This window comes from Castor canadensis, chromosome 15, assembly GCF_047511655.1.
Source record: "Castor canadensis chromosome 15, mCasCan1.hap1v2, whole genome shotgun sequence".
NCBI lineage: Eukaryota > Metazoa > Chordata > Mammalia > Rodentia > Castoridae > Castor > Castor canadensis.
The window spans coordinates 36689767-36717509 of NC_133400.1; the positions used below are offsets into that span (position 1 = coordinate 36689767).

General features: G+C 42.5%; 1 long non-coding RNA gene across 1 annotated transcript in view; it reads right to left on the bottom strand.

Annotated features, from left to right (window-relative positions):
- Positions 1-10311: 10311 nt before the first annotated feature.
- Positions 10312-27743, bottom strand: part of LOC141417201 (uncharacterized) — a 93442-nt gene continuing 76010 nt past the window's right edge. Inside the window, exons 3-5 of the long non-coding RNA XR_012441789.1 lie at positions 18268-18573; positions 15094-15365; positions 10312-12533 (exon numbers count right to left, since the gene is read on the bottom strand). This is a non-coding gene — a long non-coding RNA (uncharacterized lncRNA). The remainder of the gene's footprint in view (positions 12534-15093; positions 15366-18267; positions 18574-27743) is intronic.

Sequence of the window (27743 nt, forward strand, 5' to 3'; positions counted from 1 at the left end):
GAGGCACAAAGAAGAAACAAGTAAACCAACATCTAACAGTTCTGAGGTGAGACAATGTGGTGGCATGGGGGGGGGTAGGGCTACCCCCCCCCCATGCCCTGGAGTAGGCTACCAGGGATCCAACCTGGTTGTACTACTGGCTAGCTGCATATCCCCTTGTCACATCAGTTTTTCCACATACAAATTGTGGATGCAATTGATATCTCCTGGGAGAATTTGTGGGACAACATAGGAGTACAGAAAGAATCAAACTGATTGTGAGGGCAAGAAAACCCTTTTTCCTCTATTCTGTTAGGGTTAGTAATTGGGGCTATGCAGATTAAACTGACAAAAGGCATACAAATTATATTCGATGTCAATATTTTAATTTTTATATGAATCTAGAGGTCTCACAGAGAAGTAAGTAAAGACCTGAAGAAGCAGTTAGGCCTGAGAGCTTAAATACCATTTTAACAAAGAGCAATACATTTGTGGAGAGGTGCCAAGAAAAAGGAGAAGTGTTTGGGCTTTGAGAGGTGGTAAATTGTAGGGAGTTAAATATAGAGAGGAAACTGTTAGATGATAAGGGTTATTTCAGTGAGGTTTGTTTATGAAGATTCAAGTCAGTGCTAATCTAATGACAAAAATCATCTCCTCTTCCTGGTTGGGAGAATGGAGTGGGACACCTTTCCAAAGGGAAATTCATGCCCTGTACGTAAGCAGAAAGAGAAAGGTAGAGGGCTCTTCTTTCATTTCAATTGTCTTCAGCTCAAAATATGCCAAAGTGACGTGTTTTAGGCGGCACACTCTGTGCACACACAGTGCTAGTGATTTCACTAACAAAGTGATTAATTAGAGTGAGTATCTACTTCAAAAGGCATTTTCCACTTTACCCAATGTTGCTGTTATAGAACCCAATCTTCCTTTTCACCACCATGGGATTTAGTGTGCCCACTTACTATTCTATCTCTAAATTTTTGTCCTCCCTATTTAAATTTAGGAACACGTTAATACAGAAATCTGCCATTCCTTCTGCCTCAAGTATCCTCAGAGACATAAAATAATGTTTCCTATTGCCCTTGGTGACTTGACACATAAGTAAGGAAAAAAGTCGGGGAGGGGAGGGTGAAATAAGAAAAGACAAATGGACTTAATTGAAAAGCAGAGCACAGGAGGGGCAAGGTAAAAAGAGAGTTCTACATGTTCAAACAATTTCTATCCAAATTGAACTTTTAAGGTCATTTGACTCACGGAAACTTGCTATTACATTTGAGGCACAGGGAGGGATGGGCACCCATGGCGGCAGAGATAGGTTAGCAACCCAAGAATCTGTTTTCCAAACTTCCCTTTCCTTTACTTAGCATGCTTGCCATTTTGCACCCCCTCCCCCACACCACTCTCTTGCCTGTTACTTGCTAGTTACTATCAAGACGTTTTGAAAACTTGGCTCAATCATTCCTTCCTCTGGCAGATCTTCCCTGACTCATTCCCTCCTTTCCTCACTGCTGGTCCCTTGATGCACTCTCATTGCACCTGCCAATGAGTGTCTTTCACATCCCCTCATTCTCCACCCACCACACAGGCCTCACAATCTGCTTTCCATAAACACGTGAGTCAACCAGGAAGGGCAAACAGAGAACAGCTCTGTGTGGGATGCTTCCCAACCCAGCAAAGAAACACCTCCATGCTGCTCATTCATAAAGCAATGGACAGAAATAGTTCCCATTCATTCAATGCTCAGTACCAAGGTTCATTAAAGGAAACTTCTTCAATTAATTGTGATTTTCACTCCTGCAGAGTCAATGTGGCTTCCTCTCTAGTCGGTTTCTTCTTTTGAGGCAGGCAGTGCTGTAGAGAACAAGAACTAATAGGCAGATTCCATGAATTGTTCTAGTTCTTTATTTTTTTCTAACACTTGCTCTTATCACCCCAGACATACTTTATATGGAACAAATTGATTAAAACATAAAACGAAGATTCACTTTCTGTTAGGTTCTGTGGATTGTAGTTATTGGGATGTAAAAAGATCCAAGTGGCTTAACTAAATCCAAAAAAAATCCATCTCATCCTGTCTTATTTTCAGCCCTAAAATTTAAGCTACTTGTTGAGGAGGTGAAGAATGAAAACTGACATTCCTACTCAATGCCAAGCACTGGTGAAGAAACTTGCATGATTTATTTATTCAGCAAATATGAATACTTAGCACTATTTTCAGAATTGGAGAAACAGTAGTGGAGGAAAAACAAGTACCTGTCATGGATTTTCCATTCCAAACAAGGACACGGACAGGAAGCAAACAAGCATATCATATAGTATCAGATGGGAATTACAGCTAGAAAGAGAAATAAAGCAGATAAAGAGATTGGAGCAACAGGGAGATACTTATTTTAGGCTGCAGGGCAGGAAAGGGTTCTTTCAGAAGGTGGCCCTGAAACAGAGATCTTAATGGTGTGAAGTGTTCCAACCAGAGGAAGCTTCAATATACAGGCCTTGGGGCAGTAAGGGTGGGGGATAGTGGAGACATAGGAAGGAGGCCAGTGTATTGGGAGCAAGAGTGAGGCATCAGGAAACAGGAGACACATACAGAGAAGTGGACAAGGGCCAGTTTGCATAGCATGCTAAGGACTTTGAACTCTTCAATCTCCTAACACTCCTTTGGAGTCCAGCACCTACCCCATCCCCCACCCCCAGCCCCATTCTGGGGATTGAACCCATAGCTTTGCACATGCTAGGCAAGCACTCTACAACTTAGCTATTTCCCCCAGCCTTTTTGTTTTTATTTTGTTTTTGACATAGGGTATCTGCTAATCTTGCCCAAACTGGCTTTCAATTTGTGATCCTCCTGTCTGTGCCTCCTGAGTACCTGGGATTACAGGTGGGATCCTTGGGAGGGTTTTAAGTGAAGGCATGCCATGTTGGGATTTACTCTATAAATGGTTGTGTCTCACTTAATCTTCAAAAGTACCTTAAGAAATAAGCAGAATCAACTTCACTTTACAGATGTAGGAATTGGGAGGAAGGGTTGGAGTAATTAAAGGTCTTGCTCAAATCTGTGAAGCATGTAAACAGTAGATTTGAGACTCTGACTCAGAATGACCTGATTCCAACTCCACACCATCCCGTGCCATCTGAGGACAGGAACCGCACCTTGCATGATGTGGCTGCTGCCTGGTGCTTATTTTCTAAATGGCTCAACTCACACTCTGCCAAATTCTTCGGGTGCCCGGGTGTTTGGGCCAGGCAGGAGGCAGATATGGAGAGCAAAGGGATTTTTACAATCAAAAAGAGAATGGGAAGAATGAAGGTATTCAGATCTGTGCTGTTTCAAGCAATATCCTTCCAGGGAAAAAAGCATGGTTGTTTTTCAGTGTTCCAATTCTTAGCCCATTTAATATTTGAAATTAGGTTTCCTACATAAGCAGCTCTGCACTTGCACACACATCAACTCTGAAACAATCAGCAGCTCTTCAGTCCAAGGGTCTATTGGAAATGACATCCATTAAAATTCAGCTGAATTCTGAGTTTGTTCTTATGACTCTTCACATACATACTCCACTTCCAGAAGAGAAATCTATGAATGGATCTCAGGCTCCTTCTCCTTCCCTCACCCCCAAACCCATGATGTAGCATATCCCCTTCTCTATTCTTTTCTCAGGTGTGAACTGGAAGACCAAAGGCCATTTTCAGGTGAAAATACACATATGCCCCACTGCTGAATCATCCCTGTCTCCAAGGCCCCAGGTTAGTCCCTGACAGACACTCCTGTACTGACATGAGCAAGCCAAGTCACTCCTGGTGACAAGCTCTCTTTGCTGGAGGTGCCCTCCCTCCTGGGAGCCTCATGGACTGAGGGGAGAGGCAGGTTGAACATGTTCTCATCCAAACCTGAATGTGGAAAGGCACTGGAGGAAACAAGCAGGAAGTTCTGAGAGCTTCCAGAAGTAGCTTGTATAGTCTGGGGTGGAGTCAGGAAATGCTTCTCTGATAACCAAAGGACAGCAAATGGGTTGTATGAAGATGAGGAAATGGAGGTGAAACAGGAGAATTCTGGGCTAGGATTTTTCTCAGAGCTCTGAAAATGACAGAATAAAGGGTATGGGAGACCTGATGAAGGCTAGTGAGACCCAGGCATAGGTAGGGAGGACTGTGGGTGGGAGGCAGGGATTTTAGGGGATGGTCTGGGCACTCATGGACTCAGCATCTAGAGGAGACATCACAGAAAACAAGTGAGAACACTCAGGACCAGGTATCTAAACACAGTGGTTCTACAATCTTGCAAGGTGGCAGGGTGAGAAGAGGGATTTGCAAAGAAAGATATTAACATCAGCTCCCCCTGGGAGCAGGACTCTAGGTGAGGCTCTGGAGAAACTCAGCAGAGCAGTGGGGTATGCCCCTGCCACTCAGTCTTTGCAATGAAAAGCAGTCCTTAGTACAGCGAGCTGTGCTCATTCCTCCTTCTCTATAATAACATTATCACCAGAGGACGGAAAATTACCCTGACGTCTCTCTGTCTCCAAATTGCACTTCAGAGGTAGGTTGTATGAGGCAAACAGACTCCGCATGAAAAGCTCCTTGCTAGACTTGCAAGCCAAGGACTAATAAATAACCCTGAAGTATACAGTCTGACAGCAGCTTTGCTCAGGCTCATGGCTTCTGCCCGAGGAAGGACCATGAATTGCAGAGCCTGGCAGATAGGGTCAGGAAAGCAGTGTCTGCCTGGTGGGTTGAGGACCTCCAAATTAACCCCCTGGTGGTGATTTCAGAACAAGTGAGCCTGCTTAGGGGAAGTCTGACCTCCAGGAAAGGAGCAGGACTGAAGACAAAGCTCCTGGGCAGGAAAGAATCAACCTCTGCCCACGTCCAGAGAAGAGGCGTCCTGCTTAAATGAGGGAGCTCTGTGACTCACACGATCAAAGAAGGTGAACAAGATTTTCAGTGATTGAAAATGCTCATTAGGAGGGAGAATATGCAGCATTAAGTGAGCCTGATTGAAAGCTGTGAGATTATCATAGTCTGTATTTTTCTTTCCCAGTCAAAAACACACTCAGATTCACTAAAGCACTTTTGCAATCATTTGAAAATTGGTCTGCCAGGGTGCCTATGACAATGTTAAATGGCATGAAGAAGAAATCAATATCTCATCGCTGACGTGGCAGCAGATGTCCAGGTGAAGAGCAAGATGTTGATCTCCTGGGATGAAAATAGTCAGGCAAAAGGTAATCGGTGTCAAGCTAGAGACAGATCTAAATAGCTAGTACAAGTAAGCCCAGCTAAGGCAGCAATAGATGCTGAGGCATTTTCTTTTAAATCAGGCTGGGAGTGGTAGCACAAGCCTGTGATCACAGATGCTCAGGAGGCAGAGGTAGGAGGATGATGGTCCTGCCAAAAGCAAACTAAAAACAAAAGGACTGGGGGCTCAAACGGTAGAGCGACTGCCTAGAGAGTGCTAGGCCTTGAGTTTAATCTTCCTTCCCCTCCGCACCAATAGAATGGGTTGGCAAACTCTAAAACAATGACTGCAAAAAATTAGGATGTAAATAATGAAGAAAATATTTTAACATGAGTAATAAAGAAAACACATGAACAATGGTGGGAATGGGAAATTTACAGAGTGTTTAGTACAAAAAAATCTGTATCCCAAGAAAGATACTGCATTTGAGAGTGAGGGGCTGCTTGCTACAGAGGAGCTAACAATTTTAACATCGATCAGGTGGTGGTAACTCTGTGCCAGACACTGCTGTGAGTGGTTTGCATTTTTGTTTTGTTTTAGGAACACTCAAGGAGCCCTATGAAGTATAAAGATTACAATCCTCGTTCTGTAGGAGAGGAGACTGGAGCCAAGAGAGGATAACTAGTGTATCCAAGGCCTCACAGCAACTCAGAATCAGAATTCCACTCTTAGTCCCAGAAATATTGCCATTTGATTCTAATTTTCATAACCGTCCCTCCATTTGGCCTAGGAGAAAAGGAGGTGGGAGTGGGACTATGGCCCCACTAGAACTAAAAAGAAACGATGGCTTTCCCCAAGTGCACTTTCTTTTCCTGGGAAGGAAGAAGACAAACACTGTTTAGGGAATGGCCATCACAGGCTGTTTGCTTTCCCCTGCATGCCTTTTGAGAGACTTTGAGCTTCTGGCTGAAACTTCAAAAAGAAACCTAGGCTTTCTCTAAATCAGTTATATTTAGCTAAATAAATAAACAAAAACTGGAGAGCAAGCGAGAACAATCAATTTTACATGTTTTTCTCAAGCTCTGATAGGAAAAGAAAATTCAGCAAAGTAGTCATTTGAAATGTTTTAAAATAATTACATAGCGACAAGCCAGAAAACCAAAACAGTCTCTTCTTTTTCAGGATAGTCTGATTTCTTTTGCATTTCTACCTCTTGGAATAGCAGAATAGCAAATCATTCTCTCTCTCTCTCTCTCTCTCTCTCTCTCTCTCTCCCCCCCCCTCTCTCTCTCCCCCTCCCTCTCTTTCTCCCACTCTCCTCCCCCAAAACTCATCAAATATATGGCATGACCCTCTCAGCAGATTATTAGCAGCCTTGGAGATATGTTCATCAAAGACTGTAAAGGCAGTAATAATCAGGACCCAAGAATAAAACAGGACTGACTTTTATTTTTTCTGTTTGGCTTGTGGTCTTATAACACCATTATCTTTTTCCTCCCAAATAAATATGTGAATAGAATTCTCTTCCCCAAAACCAAATGGATCATTTTCTTATTGTGTTTTTGAAGTAAGGTCTGGAGTGATGGTTAGTGCAACTCAAGCCAACAGATGCCATGGCAGCTGCTGGTGGTCCTATTTTCCATGTACTTTAATAACCACATTGCTTTTTTATGCTTCTTCTGCTATCCTGACCTGCTTGGCAGGGGACGTGGGTATTAAGTCAATTAACTGTGTTTGGATGCTACATACCTTATATTCGGTGAGCCAATAGAGCCACAGCAAGCTTGGCAGTAATGAAAGGGTCTCAGAGAGGGGAGAGGATTAGGTAGTTTCATGTGCAAGCACTAAAAGAGAGCCCAATGCTCAAGTGGGGCAAGTGTGAATTGAATGGTTACCTAGGGAAGGCAGCCTGCCAGAGAAGGCAGACTTGGCTGGGTGGGCTTCTTCCCGTAGTCAGTGGCCCCATGCCTCTTTCCTAGGATCATGGTCACTGTCTCCTCCTCGGAGTATTTCTTTATCTTCAATTTCTCTTTCTTGTTGCCTTAGCCATTCAGAAAACCTTTTCCAGCACTCCTTTCCTCCTCTTTCTCTCGCTTTCCCACCTCCTCTGTCCCTGTCTTTCTCTTTCCCATCTCTTTTGTCACTAATGTTTTATAGAACTCTTTCCGTTTGGCTGGCATTTTCCTCCCTGAGGAATTGATGTGTAATCTTTTGTTCTTTCAAGCTGTTTTTGTTTCCAAGAGACAAAATGCCTACTTTGTGTCATGTTCGCTTGTGTGTAACTAATGATAACAGAACAGTTACAAGCTGTACATTTGTATTCTTAGAAAGCTGAAATTAGTACCATTTTTAATATAACAATTGTATTAGCATAAATTGCTTCTAAACCATAACATGTAAAAGCAAGTCAAATAGCTTAAATTATAGCTGTCCACTGACTACTAAACCATTAGAAAGTAAAGACTAGTAATTCTCAGTCCAGAATGCTGTACTTTTTCTGATGCATGAAAGCTTCTAAGACAACACCTCTACCTTTGAAGAACAGGAGACATCTAGGTGGAAGGAAACATAACATCAAGGCCAGTCATCTGCACCTGATCCCATTCTGACATGACCTTCTGTGTTGTCTCTCTTAACATTTTTGATGAACCTATTAATATTAGCGTATTAGTCAGCTTTCTCTCATTATGACATATTTCAATAATCAACTTTAAAAAAATGGTAGGTTTACTTGGGCTCATGGTTTTAGAGGTTTCATGTTTGTTTGGTCCTGTTGCTTTTGAGCCTGTGTTGTCATAGTACATCATGTTAGGAACACATGATAGAGGAATCTACTCCTTTCATGGTGGTTGGGACAAAAAGAGACGATTGGAAGGAACCAGAGCCTCAATGTTCCCTTCAACAACACATCCCCAGTGACCTAATTTCCTCCCATTAGACACCACCTCTTAAAGGTTCTACCACCTGCCAATAGCAGCACAGGCTGGCAAGGGAGACTTTAGGGTACACTTATCCAACCATAGCAATTACTCATGAAATAAAAAGTTTTTTAAAATTGTAGATTTTGCTGGGCACAATTGCAGTGCTTATAGACTAAGGTACTCTGGAGGCTGAGACAGGAGGATTGCTTGAGCCCAGGAGTTTGGGCCAGTCTGGGCAACATAGTGAGATACCATAAGGAAGGACGGAAGGAGAAAAAAGAAAGGGTGGATGCTGGATGTCAGATAGTAGAGGAATGTATAATGGGTGGCTAGATGGAGAATAGACAGAATGGTGTGAATAGTTAGATAATTTATAGATGGGTAGGAGAACTGAAGGATAATGGATGTGAATAGACTCTTGCAGTCAGATCATCTAAGGAGCATTATCAGTAAGTTTGCTCATTTACAATTAGACTAGTAGCTGCTCTGTGCAAGACATAAAGGTAGTACATGTTTTGAGACAAAGAAGTAGATGTGATCTATGCCCTCAAAAGGTTGCAATCTGGGCTGGGCATTGATGGCTCACACCTGGGAGGCTGAGATTGGGAGGATCATGCTTTGAGGCCAACCCAGGCAAATAGTTTGTGAAATCCCATCTTCAAAATAAGCAGAGCAAAATGGACTGGAGGTGTGGCTCAAATGGTAGAGCCCTGAGTTCAAGCAACAGGCTCACCAAAATAAATAAATAAGTAGTTGCGATCTGGAACTGGAGGTATGGCTTATCAGTACAGTGTCTGCCTAGTAAGTCTAAAACCCTGAGTTCAAACCCCAGTACCACAAAAAAAAAAAATGTTGCAATCTAATTTGGAAATAAGGCAACATATAAATAGCAATATGCATCTGATGAGATATAAAATTATATGGCAGAGATCGCTCAGAGAAAACTCATGTTTCAATTCCAAGGAATGGAGTCCTTAAAGAAGCCCTCATGGGGGCCATCTGAACTGAGCAAGTTTCAAGGACAAATGAGATGGAGTAGGTTTGATGCATGGGGAGCAGGGGCTGTTTCTAGAAAGCATCAAGTGAAATGGTGACACCAAGGATTTCTCTTTTACCAATGGTTTTCTATTGCTCCAGGGCTTGCAGTCAGAGGCATTCTAACTATGATTTTTCTTTTATTGTGCATTCCTCCCCCAACACAGTATCGTGGACAAATTTAGGAGCTCAATTAAGATAAAGTGAATGAATGAGTTGAAAAAATAAACGAAGAGCTATGCAAAAGTCCCAGCTCTCCTAGGGATTCTTGGCATAAAATAATGTTCAACTACGCCTTCACATGGATTATATTGGATTAGGTTTCTCCTGCAAAAAAAGAGCCCTGAGAGCAAGGTTATGATATGGATTCGTAATAGGATGATGAAATAAAACTTGTACATTGGCAATAATGAAGACAAAGCAGTTTCTTTACTCTTTTCCAATAGGAGCCTACTCCTATTTGAAATAAAGAGAAAAGGGTCAAAGAGGAAAATGGAGCCATGCTTTGACACAATCTTAATAGCTCCACTCCCAGCTTTTTAGAAAAATCAAATCTAATAATATTTTGCCCACAAATTGTTCTTCAAGAGGATAATAACCAATCACTCCTCTGACTTTAGCCTTGCAACCAGCAACGTGCAATAATTTAATTAGCTGATGTACCATATCAGCAGTTTAGAGACCACAACTGACAACTCTGAGCTAAAAGGAAGCTCAGCTGGGAAGTGTTGCTGCCTCTGAAGGTGAATGTTTTGGACAATGGGTAGCGTGGGGAGTTTGCTAGTGACCTCATGTTTTTAAGTGACTTCTTTGTTTTTAAGAATGTCTGTTTCCAAGGCTGGAGAGAAATTGAGATGACATGGAGAAAAGGGAATGTATCATATAGTTTCCAAGCAGATCTTGCCTGCCTTGGGGCCTTCTCATTTGCCAGTCCTTCTGTTTAGAAAGCCCTGCCCTTAGTAAACCAATCTTGCTTCACTTTCCTTAGCCACCACTCAATGTCACCCTAAGAGAGAGGCATTCACAGACCATTCTAGCCACTTTAACCTCCCCCTTCTCTCTACATTCTCTTGCCCTGCTTTATTTTCTCCAGCAGCATGTATTACCATGTGACACAAACACCTGTTTTCTATTTCAGTCATTTGTCAGTCATCTCCACTGCCACTCAAGGTTAGAACAGTGCCAGGCACACAGAAGAGACTCAAATTTTCTTTAAGGAATAAGGAAAAGAATTTATTGGGGTTTTGCTTTACATAGAAAAACCTCCTTAAAGAGCTAAGCTGAAAACAAGTGCTCTAGTAAGACTTGCAGTTGGCATTTGTTGAATAGCTACTGTGTAAGGCATTTGTTGCAGTCATCAGCTCTGCCCCCATGTCACCATGACATACATATTAGCATTGCCCCTTTCTTAGGTGAGAAGATGAAATCGAGTGTTCTACAAAGAACTGTCACAGAATAGGATTCCATTCAAAGAGGCTTATGTTTAGGGTGATCCTCTTGGCAGCCTATGGTGAAAGTAAAAAAAAAATGGTAATAAGCTGATATATGAAGTAGTTAGCATGTGCTGGGGACTGTGCCACATGCATTAACTGTGCTCATTCATTCAAGCTTCACCATAGTCTTATATGGTCAATATTGATGTTGTCTTCATTCTATAGATACTGAAAAGGAGCCAGAGAGAAGTTAAATAATAATTCAAAGTCACATAGGTACTAAGTATCAGAGTCAAGCTCCAGAGTCATATAGAAAACCCATTCAAGCAAAAAGAAACTTGAAGCTGGAACAAGAAAGGTATTCAGATTTGGACCCATGTCAGCTTCTTGGGTCCAGGAGCCAGGACTCTGCAAGTGTCGTCATCAAGGTGGAGACATCAGAGACAAGAACATTATTTTTCCCTGAAAAAGTTTATACAATATTTACAGAAACCTGCTCATTGAAGGGAACTTTAAAGGTGGAACCTGCCACCAAAGGGGATTCTTGTACCTAATAATCACTACATAAGTGAAAAAATTCATGCTCTGCAGAGTTAAAAATACTCTCCCAAGGGGGATGGAAGAAGCAGATTCTAAGGTCAAAAAAAAAAGGGGGGGGACATGCTGGATAATCATTATGCTAAGTAATGTGCATGGAAAAACAAAAAATTGCCTAGGCCCTCACACTCAGCTGAAGAGTTTTTTGTTGTTGTTGAATGAGGTTCTTTAACTTGCATCTAAGCTATTTCTTTTTCCACATGAACTGCCTTAAAAAGAGCTAGTCAAAAAGAAAAGTTGCTGGGAATGGAATTCAATAATATTTAGGGAGAAGTGAAATTAAGTATTAGTCGATGCCTCAATTCTTGGTTGGCCACATGTAAGCAGGGAGATCACTTAGCTAGGCTTCAGGAATCAGGTTCGATGGGTTGTGAGTTCATGCCATCATTTACACATGCATGATACAAGTGGGGAGGTGGGATAGAAGGGAAACAGTCAAAAAGAAAAAGAAAAAAGATTTTTCGGTTTTGGTGCTCTGTGTCCTATTTTATTGTTTTATAGTAAAATGACTAACATAAAAGCAAATAATTAACTGTGCCAAAAGAGAGTTAGTGCTTCAGTACAAATGGGGTGCAGGACCTTTGTTTAAAAAAAAAAAACACAACTCCCAGCAAGTATCAGGATTCTGGATTTGCATAGTGGAGCTCCCTGGCCTGCAATGCCATCATAACCTCCTCCCCAAGTAATCAATACATGGCATCAAGGTGCCCAGGGTCAAATGTGATGACAACGAGCCCCTTTCTAAATGCTTCCCTAGCCCTCTACAGACATGACCTGGTCAGGAAAAAGACAATTGGAACTTTTGGAAGGTCAGTGGTCAATATGGTTAAGTACTTGAATTTACTTGATTCTCTTGATTTAAGATGCACCTAGCTGATTTTCTTTAGTTTGTCTTCCCTCTCAACTCCCCCCAAGCCTCTGAGGACATTGGATCACCAGCCTTTGATGAAGGCTTTGCCCCTTCATCTTTGCAAATCTTCTCCCCACAATCATCACCCCAGTGTACTTGGTGTCAGCTCCTTGCACCAGACCCTCATTGTCACCCACAGTCACATGGTGCAGAAGGGATAGAAGATGCCAGGAACCACCCAGCTCCTCACCATGTGGGTGTTTTGCCATGGTGATGCCTCTCTGTGGCTGAATAGTGCTTGCCAAAGTAGATGGTTAGGCCCTGCACGTCAAGTTCTGATGGATCCAGCAGGGAGATCCGGCTGAGATGTGATCTGCTCACTGGCACGTAGCATCTGCAGCAGCAGCTTGATCAACTGGATCCGTCTTGGAGATGCCATCAGCGATGCCCAGGCCAGCAAGTCCATCACCATGGCACTGCCCAAGCAGAGCGCCAGGTCCACCGAGCTCCCACCTGAGTGCAGGAGGGAGTGAGCCAATGGCTCTACCCTGCAATCACAGGAACCCAAAGTTGCTCCAAGTATTTGTTGGTGCTCACATTACATTTTTTAAAAGCTAGAATCTTAATAATTAGTTACTAATGATTACTATTTGCTGAGAACTTTTAATGAGCCCAGAACTTTGCTAAAGTGCTTTCTGATTATTCTGCCACCTAACTTCTCATAGCAAGCCCAGGAAAGAAATGAAAGAACTGGGGCTCAAAAGGTGACCAGAGTTTACCCCAGCCTCATGGCTAGTAGGAGGTGTGACTGGGATTTGAACTGTGGCAGATCTCACTCCAGAACTTTGTCAGGCACCCTATAGTCGATGTTAAGAATCCTTCGGAGGCAGTATTGTTTCTAGAAAGAGCAGGAATCCAATCCCACCCCGAACCTCACAGAATGAGGCCAGGTGGGAAGTGATTCCTCATAAAGGAGAGGCAGGAGAAAAGGCAGACACATACAAGCAGCTGTCACTTACACATGGCTGCATTTGTTTAAGCAAGCCACTTTACTCCTAAGAACAGGTGGAGATGATAGGAGGTTGACAAGTAGTCAAGGAACACCATCCAGATATGATGGCCTCCTGTGAGTACTGAAGGTGGAGGGATCATTTCTAGGCACCAAGACCCTAAAGCCAAGCCCCATGCTATTCAGGGATGGCCAAAGCATGAAGAGTGCTTTGCTGCCTGCCTTCCTGAGTCTCACAAGAGACGTAATGGGGGAGGATGCTGGACTAGGAAATGCCAGGCAGATCAAGTCAGCAACATGGTCTTTCTTCTATTCCCTGTTTTAGATTCCCCCAGAAGCAAACCCTGAGACAATGATTTAATGCAAGTCCCTTATTTGGAAGGTGATGCCAGGAAAACTAGGGGGAAGGAGAAGAGAAAAGAGCCAATGAAAATCATGTTCAAGTGCAGGCTCTTGCTGTGGGCAACTGAACAGTGCCAGAGCGCCTAGAGGGGAGATACTGATCTACAACGCTCACCCATCACTTTCTGAAAGCTACTTCTAGGAGCAACTGCCTGACATTCTGTGGGTAGGCTGAGACTACTCAGGTGGCCAAAGAAAGCCCCAGGGAAAAAACACAGGTGATAGCAGGCTGAAGCCATCTGACTGGTTGCAGGGGAGGTGGTAGGATGTGCAAGGGGAGGTAGGCTCAGCAACAGTGCCACCACAGACACAGAAAGCTATTTATCTATAATGAGAATGACATGGGCCTCCACTTCAGTAAAAAACTGCAGCAGCTGCTCAGCTCCAACCAGCCGTTGACCATGGGAGAAGGTGGACCCACTACCAAAGAAAAACACTTCTCAATTTTATTCAGAACTTCAGTTATGCTGGTTACCAATTGAAAACTTTTAAAGCACAAAGCTCACATGCTTGTTCCAATTTATAGCTTTGGGTATAATAGCTACCAGTGCCATTGGTTGGTATTGGCAAAGCAGTTGCTCCTTTCTTCAAGGGTTTCTTCCATCTGTTACCTCACATGCCTTTTGTCACATCCTGGGAGAAAGCCCATTTTCTAAGAGTGGCTACAACATCTCAGAATTGTCCCACATGAGAGGCATAATTCAAGATAAAGGATTTTGCTGGAGGTCTCAAAGCTACTTTGTGACACAAAATTCAGCCAGCTTCCATTCATTGTCTCTGCCACCAAGACAACCAATAATTTTATAACCCACTGCCTCCTGCAGGTGAGCCCTCATCAGAGGGGGCTGAAAAGCAGGAGTTTCTGGAGGGACCAAGTTTTCCCATTCTTTTTTCCCCATCCATGCAGAGAGGGGAATTTCCCACAGATAGATGGCAGCTGTTAGTTGATATTGCTCTAATAACTCTCACACTAGGGAGTTCTGTTCCCATAGACTTTCAACAGCATTCTAAAAAGAAGGCTTTAACAGAAGTCATGTGAACTATAAAAATGACTGTGGAAATAAAACTTATTTTCCACTTTCAACTTCCAGAGAGGCCATGGTCAGGAAATGGGGACAGACTCACTCATTCATTCACTTGTGCTTGCCGTCTGCCAGGCACAGGGGGTGAACAGAACAGACAAGCTCCCTTCTCTCATGCAACTTGGGTTCAGGGGAACCCATACCCACACTGGAGAAGCTCAGAGCATAGCTCCAGCTGTGTCAGCTTCTTGACCAGATGAAGGTCACATTCCTGACCTGCCCACCTTACAGATCTATGTGAGATGAAGCAATAGTGTAGAAGTGAGGCAGGCTAGGTTAGGGGGAGTCTGGGACTGCTCCCTCTTTTGACTCAAGAGTTCCTTCCCCCTAGCCCACAGGTCAGAGGAGCCAGGAGATGATGTACTGTCTCCCCACCTCCAAGTTCAAGGTTGTATAAAGATGACCTATCAAAAGACCCTGGCCCTTTCCTTCTTCTCTTCCCTCACCTGGCAGAATGGGTGACTGCCCTTCCCTTAATAAAGCTTTTCTACCTCACCCCATCCATGTGTTCTGCTTGGATTTTTCCACCCCAGAACACTTAGACCAAGATATTCTAGAAACACCAATTGCCAATAACAGAAGGAACCATTTAGTTAAGGCATGTATGTCACTTGCCTTGTCTGTTTCCTCAGCTTTTCCCAGGTGAGGAGAATCACTTGCTTCTTCTGGTCACACAGGAAGAAGTGGTGAGGTAACAACTCCGGTGTTTACCCAGAAGTTAAGCATGGGTGAATTGACAAAGATTCACTGTTCCACAATAAGGTAGTAGGGCTGCAGTCCTGGGCTGTGTTTCTTATGACGGTGCAGCCAGTGAGTATTCATGGCGATCAAAGATGTGCGGTCCAGAAAGGGTGATCTTAGCCACTCTTCATTTACCAGTGGGAAAACTGAAGTCCAAAGAGAGGAAGTCGCCTGTCAGGAATTGCTCAGTTGATAAGGGGAAGCAGAAGCCGAATCTACAGCTTGCTTTAAACTCCTCTCCACAAAAAGTCCCACAAATGACCTTGCATGTGATCCTTTAATTCATCCAACACATTTGTGCTGAGCCCTTTCAGATGGGTAAGTGCTAGGGCCAAGTGCTGTCTTCAAATAATCTTCCCAGGTACTTTCATTTTATTTATTTATTTATTTTTTATTTTTTTTTTAACAGTTTTACTTCAGTTTATTTTTTGTAAGAATTAAAGCAGACAGAACTTCATTATTTTAGGGCATTAAATTGATCTTTGTAAGGAAATTTGTCTATTATCTGTCTTCTGATTTGTTGAAGGGTCAGATACCAACTTTAGGTTGGTTCAGTAGCATGGAACCTTGCATGAGTCGCTCCATATTGATTTTTAGTCTGGTCTGTTGAAACCTAGTCAGGAGCCTAGTCTAAAACGATGGCCTCTTGTAATTTCTTTCATTTTTTTTAAATCAGCACATATTAATTATACATATTGGTGGGATTCACTGTGGTATTTCCATACATGCATATGACAAACCTTGATCGTGTCTATTCACCTTTTTCACATACACACACTCCGCTCCTGGCACCCACCCTTCCCAAACCCTAATAATCACAATTCTACTTTCAGACCAACTTTTTCTTCATTTTTAGTGTTTTACCTTTTCTCTCTCTGTCTGTCCTTCTCCCTCTCTCTTTCTCTCTTTCTCCCTCTCCCTCCCTTCTCCTTCTTCCTCTTCTTCTTCCTCTTTCTCCCTACTTCCTTAGTTTAGGTTTAGTGAGTCTGACTCTGCAGTTCTGAAGTGGAGCCTGGAAGCCTGGATACTGTGACAAGTGCCCCAGAATTATTCTGGGAGCCAGATGAGCTTATGAAACACCAGCTTTAGTGACTTGGTTCTAAATCAAAGCTGACTATGACCATCTCCATGCTCATCCAGCAGGGCACATGCCTGTGCCCTGCTTCCAGTGACATTTCATAATTGTACCATATTTCCAAAAGCTTTCCTGGGTGAGTCTGATGCATGTCAGTTAGGAACTTCTGACATTGTTAAGATCATAGCTATAGGCGCTGAGATACACACACCTGGGTCCATATCCCACCTCTACAATTACCAGCTATGTGACCTGGGGAAAAATTGCATATCTGCTTCAAACCACAGGGCATAATGTCAACAGAGCCTACCCCAGAGGGCTGTTTGAGGGATTATCAAAATGCCATGGTCCATATGGAGCCTTTGGGAACAGTGCCTGACACATGGTACACAACAATGGTTAGTGATTGTTTTTATTTTATGTAGTCTGGCAAACCTAAAACTCCATGTGAAGGTATAGCCTAACAAGGGTAAATAATGTTGGAAGAAAGCATATAATTAGACTTTTGTATTGAGCAGAAAACAAAGTTAAGAGTTCTATAAATATGGACTTCCCCTCTTGAACCTTAACAAGACACTCTGTTCACATTGTGAAATGCCCCTTGCCTTCTCCATATCTCAACTCTGTCTTCCAACACATCCCCCCACCTGAGGGTCATTTCTCACACCAGCATTTCAGCAAAGGAAGAGCTTGAAGCTGCCTTTGTATTCAGGTCAAAGCACAGGTAGATTTCTCAGAAAATCCGCAAATCTTCCAAGGTTATCCAAGAACACTGTCGAACTGACAGAGTTATTCTAAATCAGCTCACTTAAAAAAAAATTTTTTTTAAGCAACTTTCCTGACGAAGGGTTACCAAGAGCCATTCGTTTTGGTATACTGCAAAGAGATTATCTTATTCCGGGGGATAAGACTATTTCAAAGGAGCTAAAAAAATAAATAATAAACATACTTCCCTGCATTAAAGCCTCTGCCTTCTTTGAATTTCTCATTTTTAGAATCTTCACTGATAAGGACAAATGCAATTTTCACCATCAGTGGATCTGAACAGACAATTACATTAAGGCAAATAAGACAGAGTGAGGCCAATGATGTAAATCACACTGTGTGCATCTAATGTGCAAACAAAACCCTCAAATAAAAATGAACACCCTCAAAAAAGCAGTCAACTTTTCTTTGCATCTAATCAGAACTTAATTTGCATAAACATTTCTTTACCCATCATCTACACAAAATCACTTGCTGGCATTTGGAAATCTGGGGAGAGGGGAAAACTCAGTCAATATTCAAAACATTTTCCCCAAGGAAACTGCTCAGTCCTCTTAGCCTGTGACACTTGCCCAACAAAAATACTGCCCTCATTGCTGCAGCATGTCAGGTTCAAGGTGATCTCATGTTTATTCCTGTTTGGTCCAACTAGACTTTATGAGCGTGAAAGATAAGATGGTTTCTTATCTCCTATAACAGAGAGAAATTGGAAGTTACAAGTAGTCTCACCAGAAGTGGCAGGAATGGGGTTGGATCTTACTTTCCTCTGGAATAGGCTTGGTTTGCTTCTAGTCTGCACAGGTAAGGAGTTATCAGCCTATACAGCAGATTCTCAAAGGCTTGATGCTACTATCACCCTTAAGTACAGAGCTGGACAATGATTTGGAGCTGTATAGCATACAAGGAACTTGAAAAGGGACAGCAGAAAACTACATGGGGCCCAGCTGAGATTCACATTTCTGCAATTGGTGTTTGAGCCAGCCAAGCAGAGGAACCAAAAGGTTAGGCTCACAGAATGAACTCTGTGTTGAGCTTTTGTGTACAGGAGAAAGGGAGAGAAATGGTATTTCAGGAAAGGAGTGTCAGGAAGACCATGGGAAGGGTGAGACAGAGTGAGGCATGACACATGCAGAGAGAGACAACAGCCTGCTCTTAAAAATGTCCCCAGTGGTTGGCATCAAAAGGAACAGAAAGCCAGGCTGACGTACCTCTGAAAGGAAGCTGGCACCTCTCAGGGTATTATTTGCAGCCTTCATCACATGGGTATTCAAGGATTGTTGAGGGCCTTGGGTGCTATCCAATGTTGGCGTGCACTGTGTCACAAAGCAAAGCAAGCTCTCCACAGCTCACTCTTGGTTTTTGATATGTTTCTGCTTGGTCTTTGACATGTTTCTGTCTCCCCATGGTTACTGATGGAGCAGACGGAGGGCACTTAACTGTTTCTCTGAGGAAGGAACAAGCATGGCACAAAGGGAGGGAGAAGTGGGTGGGGTTTCCAGGAGAGATTTGGTTTCCTGTAAGAAACAAAGAAGAATCCATGAGAGTATACTGCAAGAGCAAGCCAGCTTTTGTTATTTCACGCATCAGCTTTATGGATCCAGCTAAAGAAAGCAAAGTAAAGACACAGAGTTATTACTTGTAGGAGGACAAACTTGTAAACCACTACCTACACACATTTGAGGGCTCCTCTGGCTCCAGGTTTTAAGATTTTTCCCTTTCCAGGGCTGGTGGAATGGCTCAAGTGGTAAGAGTACCTGCCTAGCAAGTGTGAGGCCCTGAGTTCAAGCCCCAGTACCACCAAAAAAAAGATTCTTCCCTTTCCAACAAAAATTGGGTCTGTTGCATTGCTGTAACCACCATTTTTCTGAAGTGGGATAAATGTATAGCAGGGCTTTTGCTTGCTACTTGGAAAACATCATTTTGACAGTTGTGCATTTATTGTAAAGTATTATTTCATGTTTGTAGCAGCTGACATGGTTTTACATTTATGACGGTGATATAAACTATCTTTTTCTCACTATAGTTACACCTTTAAAAAGGGAGTTGCTTCATTTTTGAGTAACTGTTGAGTAGTGGTATGTGTCGAATAGGGCAATGGCAAAAATCATGATATCTGATTCACAGCAGTTTGGGACTTCCTATGCAGACTGATAGGTGGAGTCAGTCAATCGTTGGCATGGAAGCCAGTGAGAAGACCCATCAAGTCTTAGAACACATCACTGGGAAAGAGTAGCTAACACATCTACAACTGGCCCAGTGTGCCACCCATCCCAGGGCCTATGGCAGGCCTAACTCAGGGATTACAGGAGGAGATGGCAAAGCCAGACACTATCATGAGAGGTAGAATCGGGGAGACCTTTGTGGAAAGGAAGGAATAAGCACCCTTTATGACCTTGGGTCTGAAACAAACTTTGCCCTCTAGCCAGTTTAACTGTCCTATAGCCCTTCTGTCAACTTTCAGCCCACATTTTTATGTTTTCCCTGTCTGAAATGCCCTCTACTCCCCTTGTACCTGTTCCATGAAGCCCTCCTGATCATTCCAATAGCACAAATTTCCAGTGGCTCCCTTTGGCATTTTCCATGCACTGCACAATTTTGCTTCCCTCTGCTTTCCCTGGAGCAGAAAATGCACTCCACTGATGATATGCCTGATGACTGAAAGGTAAGATGACTCACCTTAAGTAATGCTGAGTCACAGTGACAAAGTCAGTTCTCTCTTGCTTCTACTTCAACTCATCTTATTAAATCCACAAAGAAAGACTTCTAGATAAGAATTTCATTATGCAATAGTATCCACCTAGAACTTAGCAACACTCTTTTTCTTGTGTTATATCTATTTTTACTGAAATTATTTTTAGCTGATACATAAAAAGCATAAAAATGTACATATTAATGTGATAACATAAAGCTTCGACACGTGCATGTATAATGTTCAAATCAGGCTAAACACATCTCTCTCCTCAAACGTTTATCATTTTTTTTTTTTTTTGGTGAAAACTTCCAAAACACTTTCTTCTGGTTTTTGGAAACTGTACACCAGAACTTCTTGCTCCTACCTAACTGTAGCTTAGGACCCATTTATCAACCTTTCTCATCCATACTCCACTCCTACGATCCCCAGCCTTTGGTAACCACCAATCTACTCTCAACCTGTATGAGATCCACTTTTTTAGATTCCACACAGGAGTGAAATCATGTGGAACTTACATTCCTGAGCTTGGCTTATTTCACTTAATATAATGATCTCCATTTGCTTCCATATTGTCACAAATGACAGGATTTCATTCTTTTATGACTGAATAATAATATTTCAATGTGTATATGTATTACATTGTCTTTATCCATTTATCAGTTGATAGACACATAGGTTGTTTTCATTTCTTGACTGTTATGAACAGTATTGCAATGAGTATGGCGGTATGGATGTCTCTTTCACATACCAATTTCCTTTCCTTTGGATATACGCAGTAATATGATTGCTGGATTATATGATATTTTTAATTTTTTGAGGACCCGCAGTACTGTTTTCCATATGGTTGCACTAGTTTACATTCCCGTCAATACTTGTTATATTTAGTCTTTTAAACAATGGCCATTTTTACTGAGAAAAGGTGATATCTCATTGTGGTTAGTTTATCTATCTTTAATTAAACTATTCTGACTTTTCATTTAAAGTTGTGTTTTAAATCCATGTATTTGAACAAAAATCTAGTCAACTCGAAAATATTATGCAGCAGCACATAACATTTCACTTATTTGCAAGGTACTGTTGTTCAGACATGGAGAGTTTTGGCAAAGTTTTGACTGAGGTTTGGAAACCATTGGTCAAACTTTCCTTGAAGGTACAATTAATTTATTAAACTCCATATGACAGAGGTTGACCAAAATAACCAGGAATTAGAGTTAGAGCCTAGCTCCAATCTCTTCAGGCTTCTTGATCTGATCCTCCACTAGCTAGACTCCAAGATTTATAGAACAGCAAAGACAAACAACAAAAAGTTAGCAAACAACAAACAAAAGCAACAGAAAGAAACCAGAAAAGCATAGGAAAAAATTTACTGGAAGAAGATTGAGGATTTGCAGGACCAAGAGGAAGTTTAAAACCAGGGCAACCCCTAAAGGCCAAAAAGAGGCAGCTCAGAATTTTCTGGCAAGATGCTCCCCCACCACCATGACAGAGCCCTTATAGACTCTCCATCTGTGTGTCCCACTCTCAAGTTGAAAGTCTGCTGGCTTTGTCTATTGGCCGGGCCCAAGTCGCAAGCCAGGATGGTGGCTGCCAGGGGAAGAAGAGGAAAAGCAGGGCCAGGCCCCTCAGTTCCCCAAGCAGGGCACTACCTCTCTCAAGATCACAGTGGGGATCTTCCAGCACAGGAGGGTTGGGCAGATACCAAACAACCCAGGCACAATGCATGTTCATAGACACACACACACCCCTGCCTAAGCTCTCTTCCTCATCCTGGTCTCTTTCCTAAGTACCCTCTCTCTCAATCACCCCCTTTCTCTCACAGGTGGATTCAGTTGCTCCCTCTCTACTAGCCTTTTTCTTTTAACATATAAACATATTTTCATGTTTCCCGTCATTAAAAACCCTCCTTTACCAGTTCCCTGCTTATCACCTGCCACCCAGGAGTCAATAGCATGCTCTTCACTCCCACCCGCACTTCCTGGCCACCCACTCACTGCTCATCCTGCTCAAGTCTGACTTCTGCCTCCCCCAGCACTTCTTGAAATGGCATTTTCCAAATCAGAAATGAACTTGTAGTTACTCAATTGAAAAGCACTTTCCAGTCTCAATGCCTCGCAGGTGCTTATCACTCACTGCTTCCCTCAATCACACTTTCACCGTGGCTCCAAGACCCCTTCCCTCCAGCTTATCATTCAGCAGCCACTTTGGGTTGTTTCACACCCAAAGTATATACCAGAGCAGGCACTGTGGTCAGCTGGAAAGGCAATAATCAGCCAGATGTCCAGAAGGCAGGAAGAATGTGGACAGACAAGTAAACAGGCCAGTGCCATCAAGTTTGGAAGTGATGTGTGGTGAATGTTGTTCCACCTCTTCACTTCCTTCTTGTGGTGAAATTGTATGTTCTTGCCCTGCCTTGTAGATTTGTTCTGTGCCCCTCTCACTTTGGGCTTGGTCAGGTGCCTTGCTTTGGGCAATAGAATGTGTGCAGACTGAAAAATCAGAGACTTTAAATGTGCTTACAGCCTGGTGTGGCCTCTCACACTTCTGCCACCTTGATGATAAGGGTGTGTCTTAGGACGACAGCCATGATGGAGTGGATCTTGTCAATATAGCCTGCAGCATAGCTGCCCATCCTTTGTAGCAACTCATGAGTAAGGAACATAGTATGTATTGTCATGAGTTGCTGACATTCGGCAGCTGTTTGCCACAACGTTGTAGCAGAAACCCAACTTTGTGTGAGGGATTGTGATACTGTGGGAGCACAAAAGTGGGACCCAGCCTTCTGTGGCCGATCAGAGTGGGAAGTGTTGACAACTAAGCTGAGTCATGAAGGACAAGCCAGAGTTAGCTAGGAGAGTGTACAATGGGGGTGGAGGACTGGGGTTGGGGTCCCCAATGGAAGAAGGGAGTGAACATTGATGAGGGAGGAGGTGACAGGCTTGGGACAGACACACTGTTTACTTTAGAACTGCAAGGTTTGCACGTGACTTCTCTGGGCCATCGCAGCTGCCTCTCTGTGGCTGCCTTTACCATCTTTGTGTTGGCGTCCTCTGCATCCCCATCTGTGACTCAAACTTCCCTCAAGCTCTACCATCTCTTTTCCAAATGACATGTCGGTGGGGCTCTAAAACATGTCCCCTCAGACCTGCTCTTATTGTGCCTCTAATCTCACTAACAACCCAGCCCCTACCAGGTGCCAGGCGGAGAAGCTTGGCCTCAGTTCAGTCATTTATCTCTCTCCCTTCCCCCATTCAACACATTCTGCCTAGCCTGCCTCTTTATCTCCTGAATTTGCTCCCTATTTCCCACACTTCCTTCCATTGCACATAGCCATAGTGCTAGGAACCTTATTCGAGATTTCAGTGGAAATCTAACACATCACCATTAGTAGGGTAGGATGCTTGTTATAGGCTTTTGATGTTTATAGTTTATCAAATTGAGGAATTTTCCTTTTCACTGCTCCTATTTTTGAACAGTAAGTGAGTGTTGATTTTATGAATTGTGCTTTTTAATTGATTGAAATGATAGCATAGAGTTTATTTTTAATCAATTAATAACATATATCCTGAGGCATTCATAAACCATACTTGGTCTATTCAATGCTTCATTTCATGGAGAGATGGGTTCTGTTAAAAGTTTTGTGTTGATTTATGCCCGCCAACATTTCCAATCTGGACTTTCTGCGTCTATCTTCATGAGTGATACTGACATGTCTTTCTTTCCTTGTAATACAGGCAGATCTATTTACAGGTTTGGTTCTAGACCACCAGAATGAAGATCAATTGCAATAAAGTGAGTCATAAGCATGTCTTGCTTTTCCAGTGTATATAAAAGTAGTGTTTATATTATACTGTAGTTTTTTTAAGTATGCAATAGTATTATGTCCAAAAACCAATGGGCATATCTTAATTTAAAAATACTTTTCTGCTAAAAATGCTCACACTCATCTGAGCCTTCAATGAATAAATGTTTTTGCTGGTGGAGGCCTTGACTGCAGTGGTGGCTGCTGACTGATCAGGGTGGTGGTTGCTGGAGGTTAGGTGGCTGTGGTGATGTCTTAAAATAAGACAACGGTGAAGTTTGCTGCATGAATTGGCTCTTTCATGAAAAGAATGACGCTGCTGATAACTTTCTACTCAGTACAGAATTTCTTCCAAAATTGGAGTCAATCCTCTCAAACCCTACTGCTTTATCAACTAAGTATATGTAACATTCTGAATCCATTTTTGTCATTTCAACAATATTCACAGCATCCTCACCAGTAGATTCCATTGCTAGAAACCACTTTCTTATTGGCAGGTGGCAAATGCTTATAGTCCCACTTACTCAGGAGGCAAAGTTTGGGAAAATTGTGGTTTGAGGCCAGCTCAGGCAAAAGTTACCAAGATCCCTATCTCCACAAACAAGCAGGGCATAGTGGTGCATAGCTATAATCCCAGCTATGTAGGAGGTCTGAGGCCTCCTATGTATCATGGTCTGAGACCAGTCAACTACCGAAAATTGTAAGACTATCTGAAAAATAACAAAAACAAAAAAGGTTGGGGGCATGGATTGAGTGGTAAAGCACCTGCCTGCCTAACAAGCATGAGGCCTGAGTTTGATACCCAGTCTCACCAAAAAACAAACAAACCAACAAAAACCACTCTCTGCTCATCCATAAGTAGTGACTCCTCATCAATTATTTATCAGGCAATTGCAGCAACCCAGCCACATTTTTAGGCTCCCCTTCTCATCCTTGTTCTCTTGCTGTGTCTACCACATCTCCAGTGACTTCCCCCACTAAGGTCTTGAACTCCTCAAAGTCACCCAAGACAGTTGGAATCAATTTCCTCCAAACTCTGGGTATTTACATTTTGGCCTCCTCTCATGAATCAAGAATGTTGATGGTATCCAGAAGGTGAATCCTTTGTGGAAGGTTTGCAACTTACTTTGTCCAGATCCATCAGAAGAATCACTATCAGCGATTATGGTCTTACAGGATGTATTTCTGAAATATTCAGTCTGGAAAGTCAGATTGACTCATTAATTCATGACACATGATGGATGTTGACAGCAGCACAAGGACATCAATCTGCTTGCACATCTCCATCAAAGTTCTTGGGTGACCAGATGCATTGTCAGTGAGCAGAGATATTTTGCAAGGGATCATTTTTTCTGAGCAGTCGGTCTCAAAAGTGGACTCAAAATGTTCAGAAAACCATGTTGTAAACAGAGTGCAGTCATCCAGGCTTTGTGGCTCCACGTCAAGAGCAGAGACAGAGGAGGTTTAGTGTAACTTTGCAGGCCCTAGAATTGTTGGAATGCTAAATGAGCATAGTTTTCAACTTAAAGCCACCAGTGGCATTAGCCCTTGCAGAGTCAACTGGTCCCTCGGAGACTGAAGCCAGGCCTTGGCTTCTCCTCTCTCGTCCTGAACATCCTAGATGGCGTCTTCTCTTAATGTAAGACCATTTACTGTAATGCCTTCCTCAGTCTCCTTACTGGATGATCTGGAGGACTTGATGCAGCTGCTTCACCCATACTTCACGTCATGGAGGTGGCTGCCTTCCTTAAATCTCATGAACCACTGCCAGCTTCAAACTTTCTTCTGCAGCTTCCTCACCTCCCAAGTCATGGAATGGAAGATAGTGAGGCCTTGCCCAGGTGGAGGCTTCCGTTTAAGGGCTATCATGACTAGCTTGCTCTTCTATCTAGACCACTGAAACTCCATGTTGACAATGGGCTGTTTGGCTTTCGTATCACATATGTGTTCACTGGAGTGGCGCTTTTCATTTTCTCCAAGAAATTTTCCTTTGCATCCACAGCTTGGCTAGTTGGTACTAGAGGCCTCACTTTCAGCCTGTCTCAGCCTCTGACCTGCCTTCCTAACTAAGCTTCATCATTTCTAGATTTTGTGGGTTTTTTGGCAGGGGGGCTTGAACTCAGTGTCTCACACTTGCTATGCAGGTGTTCTACCACTTGAACCGCTCTACCAGCCCTTTTTTTGTGCTAGGTATTTTCGAGACAGGGTCTCACAAACTACTTGCGTGGGCTGGCTTCGAACCGAAAACTTCCTGATCTCTGCCTTTTGAGTAGCTAGAATTAAATAGGCGTGAGCACCAGTGCCGGGGCTCATTTCTAGATTTTGATTTAAATCAAGAAGTGCAACTCTTCCTTACACTTGAACACTTAGATGTCACTGTATGGTTTTCAACTAGCTGAATTTCAGTATTTTTGCTTCTTGAGGACTGAGAAGAGGAAGAGAAATGGGGAACAGCCAGTCAGTGGACTGGCTCATCAATTAAGTGCACTGCCTTATATGGGTGCAGTGCGTGACTCCGCAAAACAATTAAAATAGTAACATCAGAGATCACAGATCACAAAAACAGATAAAACAACAATAAAAACATCTGAAATATTCTGAGAATTAAACTGGGTGTGGTAGCATGAGCCTATAATCCCAGTTTAGGTTCGAGGCAGAGGCAGGAGGATCAACATCTGAGGCCAGCCCTGGGCAAAAAGCATTAGACCCTCTCTGAAACACAAACTAAAACAAAAAGGACTGAGACGTTGCTCAAGGGGTGCAGCACTTCCCTAGCAAGCACAACATCTTGAGTTCAAACCCCAGCATCACCCAAAAAAAAAAGAGAGAATTACCAAAATGTGACAGATGTGAAGTGACCACATGCTGTTAGAAAAATGTACTGGTGGACTTGCTCCACACAGGGTTGTCACCAATCTTCAATTTATAAAATGTGCAGTATATGCAAAGCAGAGTGTGCCTGTATGGTGGACATTAAATGAAAGACTTGTCTAATAATATAATAAGCTCGTACCATAGATATGACCTACTATCCTAAAAGTATGTATGTATGTCTGTGTGTTCACATGTATATTTATATCATGAAAATTATTCATCCCTTAATGGTTTAGAATTCACTTAATTAACTAGACCTACTGCGTTTTGGGAATTATATCTTTGATTGCCTTTCAACTTCTTTCCTGATTGTTGAACTTCTCAAATATTTTATTAAACTCCAGTCAATTTCACTTTTAATCAAGTTTCATTATTTTATTATTTATTATTTTCTATTTTATACACAGAAAATTTCCTTAACTTTATGTGGTCTTTTTAACTTTCTTTGGTTTATTTTGTTATCTTTTCTAGTTTCTTATGTTAAAGATGCATTTTTATGTTCATTTCTGTTGCTATAACTAAATACCACAGACTAGACAATTTATAAAGAATACAGATTTAGGGCTAGGAGTGAAGCTCAGTGGTAGAGTGCTTGCCTAGTGTTGTACAAGGCCTTGGACTTGATCCTTAGCAAAGAAAGAAAGATAAAGACAGAGAGAAGGAAGGAAGGAAGAGAGGGAGGGAGGGAGGGAAGGAGGGAGGGAAGGAAAGGAAGGAAAGGAGGAAGGGAAGGAGGGAAGAAATGAAGGAAGGGAGGAAGGGAAGGAGGGAAGGAAAGAGGGAAGGGAGGAAGGGAGGATGAACATGACAGAGGACACAGGAGCACAGGAGCCGACTCACTTGTATAACAACCCACTCTGAGAAGAACAAACTCACTCCCAGAAGAGTTGACTCACACTTCTGGGACTGCATTGATCCTCTCATGAGGGTGGAGCCCTATGATCTAGTCCCTCCCAAAGGCCCCAGCTCCCAACAGCGCCACACTGGAGATTAAGCTTCAACATAAGGTTTGGAAGGAACATTCAAACCATAGCATTGAACTCATTAATTTTCAATACTTCTCACTTTCCAGTGTATGCAATTAAAGCTATATCTATTCCTCCAAATACTGCAAAAAAAATCATTAGTTTTGAAGTATTAGATTTCATGAGAATATGGTATGTTTCTTCACTTGTTTATATATTATATTATGCCCATTAGTAAATATTAGAGCTGATTTCCATAGATCCTTCACATCTTACTAAATCCATTGTTGCTATTGTTCATGGTCTCCTCCCCCCTTGCTGTTTTTCAGTTGGTTATTAATGACTGTATATTAA